General features: G+C 39.3%; 1 long non-coding RNA gene across 1 annotated transcript; it reads right to left on the bottom strand.

The window, feature by feature from the left end:
* Nucleotides 1-7,641: 7,641 nt before the first annotated feature.
* LOC133003902 (uncharacterized) lies at nt 7,642-8,286 on the bottom strand. The gene is made up of 3 exons (XR_009678311.1): nt 8,207-8,286; nt 7,993-8,086; nt 7,642-7,901 (listed from the first exon to the last, which is right to left on the bottom strand). It is a non-coding gene; the product is annotated as an uncharacterized LOC133003902 (long non-coding RNA).
* Nucleotides 8,287-8,619: the final 333 nt, after the last annotated feature.

Raw genomic sequence — 8,619 nt, 5'->3', positions numbered from 1 at the left:
CTGAGCTCACTGTATATTAAGGTCTTCAGAGGACCTTGTCGTCCTAGGTAGAAACATGCAGACTTTCCAACTATAAGGTTTCTTGAAAAGTGGGACAAAACATGATTCAATATTGAAAAAAATTTAACCTTAAGATCAGGCAAATTAAACTATTTAACTACATGTATTTATCTATCATGTACTAAGCTACTGCAATATGCATTGATACAATCTCCCAACTTTTCTCCTTTACCTTTATTTTGTGTCAACACCATCAAAAACACAGATTCATTTTCAATCGCATACAAAAAGTATAACAAAAAAAAAAAAAGGCACCTAAGGTGACAGAGCCCTCAAGAAAATAACTTTCAATATCTATGTATTTTTATTTTTTGGTTTCTGTAGAATAGAATTTTGACGACTTTAAACAGCAATTCAAATGTTTTTAAGATTTAAAAACACCATCTCATGCCAGGAGACGGATTACATTTTCATGTTTAACCAACAATTCCTCAAAAAATATGAAATTTACTGAAATATCATCAAATTGTTCATGTTACAGATTTGACATACCTTACGAAGATTACCCATATCTGAAGGTGGTGACAAAAAGTTGAATTTGTAGTCATTTTAGCTCTAAAATATTGAATCAGTCAAGTACAACATTAAAACAAACCAACAATGGATTAGTTGTTTGTGAACATTTTATTCACGTTTGTTCTTATTTCAAGTAATTGTGTCTTACTTGTCAGTGGTAATACATGCAGAATTACAAAAGATGTTTCGGACTTTTTCGTTCAATTTTCTGAAGGTAGTTGGGACTTTAGGTAGATGGCCTCAGACAAAATTGCCTCATTTTATTCAGCAACTAGTATTATTTTAAAAATCTTCCCTGAAGATAGAAGTTTCTTTGATTTTGCACAATATCCATGAATTGGTTCTGCTCTTTGATTTCATTCACTGAATTCTTTCATTAGAACATTTTGTAACAGAAGTGTTTTCTTAACTGATTCAGAGCTGTTATTTATACTACGCTGCTTTCTCTCTGTTATGGTTCTTGGTGATTCACATGCTCTTCTGTGTTTTCAAATTTGTATGCCATGTCTGCTTTCTTAATTTGGGCATTTCTGAGTTTTCTTTTTATATTTTCCATTTCTCTTGAAGGTATCTGCCTTTTTTTGACCCCCTCTTTTCATAGCTTTCTTTATTCTCTTTGGCTATGCTTCCAATTGTGTATCCTTTTCCTCTGTTCTCTTTTAGTTAAATCCATAATTTGCTTTATTTTTCTCAACTAAACCCTGATCAAGTTTATATCAGTTCACTAAAGCTGTATTTGACTCATATTACTCCAAAAAATAACCATTTTCTTTTTATCTTGCTAGATGCTAAAATAACCTACCTCAGGAGAATAAAATGATCTAAAAATTCTAAACAATTTCCTCAGAAATTGGAAGACTTTGTTGACATATCATGGTTGTGACACAGGAAATACAAACATTCAGATTTAAAATACTTTAAAACTATAAAATGTAATTGAACCTGTCAGCCACACATAGGTGGAACGTAAAAATGAATCATTGATAGTGACAGCTGCCCCTTGTATTGACTGATTTTAATACATTTCAATGAATAGAAAGACACTTAGTGTCATATATTTAATATACACAATTAATTGAAGGGGATAATTGTGACATTATATTAATAATCCCCCATAAAATCTTTATTTGAAAATATTTTCATTTTCAAATCCAATAGCAGTTTTAACTGCTGGACATGTTTTGTCCCGTGTCTCAAGAATCAGTGGAGAAATAAATGTGTATGGCTAGGTTCTGATACAGTTCCATTTTAGATTTCGTACTCTGTAAGATTATGGAACAACTAACCTATCGCTTACCCACTATAGTGAAGTGTTTGGTTTTAGTTACAATTGAGGCTTGTTGAAAGTCAAACCCAAACTTAAGATTTGAAAGGATTTTGATTCAATCAACCAGATATAATACTGGGTTTTGATTTGATTAAAAATGACTTAACTACTGCTCTACATTGCACAACCTGCTAAGAACTAATAAAACACAAGTCTACTTCTCAGAAGCTAAACATAAATCCAGGGAAGATATACTCAACTTGTTGACACTGTACTTTGAACACAGCCACTGTGGTTGGGCAGTGACTCGCAATCCTAATAAGGTCAGATTATCAGAGGCTGAAAGTTGACAGCCAGGAAACTCTTGGCTTTTTGTAAGCCTTTGTAATAAAAACGTCTGGTGATTCAAAATGTCAGGTAAATGGTTTACACTTGGCAAGTGCAGGAAAGATCAGGTAGTGTGGGTGGAGGGGCTCTGTATTTTTCTTATTTTAGTAGAAAAGCTTGAACAGACATTCAAGTGTTTTCAATTATTCCCCACACGAAATGTGGGGAACAAAAATATATTAAATTTACTTTAGAGCTCTGTTACAGTGTATGTGTAGGAGGTGCAGGGTGACACTTAACTATTACATTAGCATTTAGAAAAACACAGAGATGTCCATACCATCATTTATTTTATCATCCATGTGCTATTTGTTTCTTTTTTATGATGAGGTGCTTGAATGAAATAAAATTGCAAAAACGCCTTTGAAGAAGGACATTGCTGGTTTAAGTGTTTCTTCCCCATGTTGTATTTGGTTTTCATGTTAATGTTTTGTCCATAAAATGAGGACTGTTCAGTTATTCTAGTCCAGAGAAAAACAGGGAGAAGAGAGCTGACAAAGGCAGTCTCCAAGTAGAAGACTGGGGGTTTCCCACGGTGACCCAGAAAGCCACACCTACTATCATTCTTCTGTAAGTGTTTCTTCACTTTCAGTCTCAAACTGTTGGTCATCAGCACACTAGTTCTGTAAACAACTGGATGACTCAAAAAGCCTCAGTTTCACAACCAAAAGTACAAAATAGTGAAGAGCCAGACTACATCAAACCCTCATTTGAATGCTGCTATAGACACAATCTTACCTAAACACCCCAGTTTTTTTTTCTTTCATATGTGTGGGTGTGTGTAAGAGAGAGACTATTGATGACATGCGTCTGAAACTATTCCCTAAAATATGCTATTCAGATTACTTTTAGTTATTGATGATGGTCCCCTGTCTGTCTCTCAAGACTCTTTGGGTAATGTTTGTTTCATTTGGTTGTGTATGTGAGAGTTACCTTGCTGTCACAGCAGTGACATTAGCAAGCACAAATTCCTGCATAAAAATCAGATAATAGTATTCAGTTAAGCTGCTTTTTGAGATGCACTAAACTCCGGAGATCCTCCACACTTTTTCCGGAGAAAGTATATATCTATGTGTGAACGCAAATGTCGGAGTGAGAGCCTTCAGATTTTCAGCGGACATTCTCTGCCTGGCCACATAGTATAAGGCACAAAGTCTACAGAAGTCGATGTGAGAACACAGCAGGGATCTCCTGCTGGATTTACTGTAAGTGAGAGGGGGGATTGGTGACCCTTTTAACATGCAACAGATGAAAAAATGAAAACTAAAAGAAAACAAATATCCACAGTTGAAAGAGCAGAGCCACACTTAGAAAACACAGTTGAAGATGTCGAGAGATTGTGGTGATAAAAGCAGACGCCATTGTTGATGTGCTGAAAACAAAATAAATTGATTTCCGCAATGGAGTTAATACATTACATCCTGTCTATACATCCATCCTGCTCCTGAATCCTGACAGAACTATTTAGCCATAAACGGCGATGTAGAGGTGGCACTGTAGAATCAGCTGTGAGTCAGTGACCGGAAGCTTTCTTAAGACTGGTTAGTTGTGACATCTGGTTTGGAAGCTTTGAGTAGTATAATAACTTTTGGTCTTACCCCAATTTCAACTCATGTCCGGTTCTCAAAAAGCTTAAAAAACTAGGTGAATAATTAAATAAAAATTAAAGTGCATTGAAAAATCTTTTATCATTCCCTCTGGTCATCAAGGGCATACATTTTATCTCCGCCAAGGTGGTTATGTTTTCACTCTGTCTGTCTTTCTGTTGGTTAGCAGGATTAAACAAAAACTACTGGACAGATATCAACCAAACTTCCCCAATTTTTAAGGTCTCGACCTTACTATGCAAAGTGCCTTGAGAAATTGCATATTGTGATTGTGTGCTATACAAGTAAAATATAATAGATTTTTGTTGCACACCCGAATTTGGCAGATCAAGAAATTTTTCATTTTACTTTCTCTGTAGCGTATCCCACATTACTTATTCAATCCACAGAAGTAGTGGGGGGTGCACATACACAAACTTCATTCTCATGTGCAAAAGATTGTGAGTGACAGGTACACAGACTAAAGTGAGAGAGAGAACTTGAAGTTAAGGAGTGAACCCCCATTCTCTGAAACATGAGTGAGGTATCTCACTATGGGACACGCCCTCCGCGCTGTCCCCCAGAAGCAATTTTACACTCCGCCAGTCCTGACTGGCAGGCAGACGTGACGTCTGTCACTAGAGGAGGGACCTCCTACTCTATATAAGACCTGATGTCACTTCATCGCCTTTAGTCTAAAAAATAAGCACACCTCTTCCTCGCTCGAGGCAAGGAGGGTGATCTGGTGAGATACCTTACTCATGTTTCAGAGAACGGGGGTTAACTCCTTAACCTCAAGTTCTCTTTCAACATTCGTTTGGGTATCTCACTATGGGATATAGCGACTCCCGCATTGCCAGATCAGCTTATCAAAGACCAATAACTAACGAATCATTCCGTCAGACATGGACATTTGTGACTGACCCCACGCTCACTGTATGAGACCATGTAGGTACAGTAACATCCAGATTATAAAATCTGGTGAAGGGGCCTCCCCAACAGTACATACTATACAACTTCAATGCAAGCCAGAATTATTTCAATATGGTCGACTGCTAAACCGAAGCCGCCATGGTTTGATATTGAAGCAACTTTCTCCAAACCGTACTCTCCTGTCAACTTACTTGACAAACGCAGGAGTGAATTACCAATTATGGCGAAAGACAATTATCTAATTAATAATGTGTGTAGCACTTGGAATTCTTTACGGAAATTATTCGAGACTAAACATAAATTGAGTTGTTTAACAACACTGATTGATAACCCTGAATTAACCAGGGGAGGCACTGGACCTAACTTTCAGAACTGGTATGAAGCAGGAATTTACCATATTTATGACCTTTGGGATAGGGGAAAATTTTAAACATTCGAATCATTACAGGCTACATATAAATTACAAACAAAAGAATTTTACAAATACCTCCAGGTCAGACACTATGTGTATACTAAAATGGATACTCTCAGTCTTCCAGGTGACTTTAATGCACTAGAAAAGACTCTCTTAGATAGTCTTAAACAGGGTCATTTTGTCTCCAAATTTTACTCCAAATTGCAATATCTAAAAACAGACAGACTATCATCCCTACGGAAACTATGGGAGACCCAGATGAAAACAACGATAGACAGTGAAATATGGGAGGAAATCTTACTTTTACCATCGAAAATATCCATATGTAACAGATTCAGAGAAATGCAATATAATATCCTACAAAATGTCTATATATCTCCTTATATGTATAGTAAATACACAGCAGGGGCCTCTCCAAACTGCCTAAAATGTAAAACTATTTTAGGGACAAGATTTCACTGCCTCTGGGAATGTGAAAAGATTCAACGGTTTTGGCAAAATGTATGCGATGAGGTTGGTGAGATAATTAAACAGAAAATACAGCCTAATCCAATATTATGTTTATTGGGTTATATTCCTGAATCACTAAGACCACATAAAAACACTGTACATTTTCTGCTTATGTTGGGCCGGAAGGCTGTTATGACCAAATGGGTAGGAGATGAACCTCCTTCAATATATCTATGGAAGTCTCTGATGTTAGATTATATTTCTCTGGAAAGACTAAGATTTCGTATCAAAGGTCAGAATGACCTTTTTACAGCTAAGTTTGATAAAGTGGTGAGGTACCTGGGAGCTCAGACTGCAACTGCCTGAAATGTAAGACCTAATTAGGACTTTTGAGATCATTGCTGTAGATGTATTTTGGATTTGCTACATATTTCATATAATCTGTATGTACTGTGCTGGACTGTTATAATTTCTGAAAATGTTCAATAAAAAGAATGTTCAAAAAAAAAAATCTGGTGAAGGTATGAGGCGTTGCCCAGCTGGCCGCCTCACATTTATCTTCAACAGGCACGCGCCCTGGAACAGTGCCCATGACGCAGTCATCCCCCGAGTGGAATGTGCGCAAAGGCCTATGTTTTTTTTTAATCCCCTCCCCTGCTGTGGCAATTGCCTCAACGATCCAGCATGACAAATGCTGCTTCGTAAGAGGCTTCCCCAAGTGCGACGTAGCCCAAGACACAAACAGCTGCTTTGATTTCCTGAAGTCAGATGTCCGGTCCACATAAGTGGGAAATGCGCGCACCGGGCAGAGCGCATTCAGCCGTCCCTGCTCTAGCGTGGAGAGCCTAGGAGGATGGAATGCCGACAGTTCAATAGGGTGATATGCTAATGCCGAGTTAAAAACCTTAGGCACAAATGCAGGATTTGGTTTGAGAAAAACCTTTAAACCCCCCCTAAAAAAATACATTCATGACGGATTCACTGACAGTGCGTGAATGTCGCTTACACGCTTTGCAGATGTCAGCGCCAGAAAGAGAGCCGTTTTAAACGAGAGCATCTTAAGCTCTACCTGCTGCAGTGGCTTGAAAGGTGCGCCAGACAGTGCTTGGAGCACCAGTGATAAATCCTACGGTACGGTTAAGCTCCTTGACACCGGCCGCATCTGCTGTGCGCCCTTCATGTACTGGCAAACGAGAGGATGCTGTCCTGCCATTTTGCCCCCAAAGCCTATGTGACATGCTGAAATAGCAGCTAATTACACTTTGACCGCGGAGAACGCCAGCCCCTTGTCCAAGAGTTCCTGTAGGAATGTCAAAATGCCAGATGTAGGGCTCTGAAAAGCATCCACACCTGGTTTTGCGCACCAATCCTCGAACGCATGCCATTTGCCATCATATGCAATGCCTGTAGAAGGGGCCCTGGCGCTCTGAATGGTTTTGATTACACTCTGTGGAAGTCCACACTAGACGAAAAGCAGTATTATTGTCACAGTGAACCTCTTCGGACAGGCCTAATCCCCTGCTGTAACCAACTGTTTCCATGATGTTACCTCGGCGTTCGCCAGTGAAGATAAGGTGGGTCTATCGGCGTTTGCGGACCTTAAGGGGGATATGGAGAACAAAGGAGAGAGCCGTGGGGGGGCTCGCTCCTCCGCGCGGACCGATCGCGACGTGTGATCTAATTAGCATATGAATCGGAGTCCAGCCGCTGGCTAGAACCTCTCTCTACTCACCATTGGAGGAAACCACAGACCCTTGAAACTAATGTCACTCGTGATTGGTTGGTAGAAGTGTTGCTATTGGTCACCTTATGGGTCATTGCAGTGCACACGTGGGGTCACAGCATTCCGCACGTGGGGTAAGCCCCTCCCACACAATATTAATAATAAAAATTTATATATTAATAATTATTATTATTTATTAGTAAGCCTTTACTAAAAGCACTGCAGTTAATTAAAACTAAACATTCATGTGATGCTTGATGTTATAGGTGAACATATTGTACAGGGAACAAATGTGAACAAGGTATATGTGGAGTCAAAGCTTTATTTACATACAGCAAATATATTGTACAAAAACTCAGGTGAGGCTTGAAATGTTTCTCTGCAGCCTCTGGGTCATGACTTCTTTGTGGGACTCTGTCTGAATCTTCTCCAGTGTGTAGACGTCTGTGGTGTGTAGCTGTGAGATCAGTGTAGCTTCCAGTCTTATATGAAGTGTGGGACACAGGTCGGTACGCTCCTGGCTGTGGAAGGATGGATCCATGTCATTTGTCCCGCTTCAATCAGCTGTAAACACATTCATTAAAATTAGCACAGTTCAATGACAACATACACCTTTACATGTAACTGGAAAATTATTTAATGAATATAACCTTACCCTCTTTCTTCTCCGACAACTCCTCAATGCTGATGTAAGGTCTGTTCGGATCATACTGGCTCATAGTGTGTCTTTGTACGTCATGGACAGGTAGCTGGAAAACAACGAGAGTAACATGAGTTTATTATTAATAAACGGAAATAGCCGCGCTGCATCACCGTTGGAAGATCCACAGCAAAAAAACACCAAAAACAATTCATAAACAGTTACTTACATTCAATGGCTTAATTTTCTGCACTTTAAATCCGGTCTTTCAGCGTCTCAGCCTCACGCCTCTTTGTTTGTGTGTGTGTGTGTGTGTGTGTGTGTGTGGGGGGGGGGGGGCTGAGGCTGTGAAAACATACAGAAAAGTCACGTTGATGAAAAAACTTAACGAGAACAAACTGTTACATCTAAGTAATTCATACATATTTACACATGCACTAGATCTGCTCCAGCACTCGATGCTGTATTCGTATTTTAGCAACTTTCTCGCTATCCCAAAGTTGCTGGCATGCTTTTCAGATGAACGAGTTAGCTTGGTAGCTAGCAATGGCGGCTCCGTTTAGCTTAGCTCTCACCTTAACTCAGGGACTTTGCATCCGTCTTCTCCGCCTCGACTCGTCCACACCGGGCCGCGGCTCTGCT

This window comes from Limanda limanda, chromosome 6 (assembly GCF_963576545.1).
Source record: "Limanda limanda chromosome 6, fLimLim1.1, whole genome shotgun sequence".
Taxonomy (NCBI): domain Eukaryota; kingdom Metazoa; phylum Chordata; class Actinopteri; order Pleuronectiformes; family Pleuronectidae; genus Limanda; species Limanda limanda.
The sequence above is the reverse complement of the archived record's forward strand: the minus strand, read 5'-3'. Positions and strand labels throughout refer to the sequence as shown.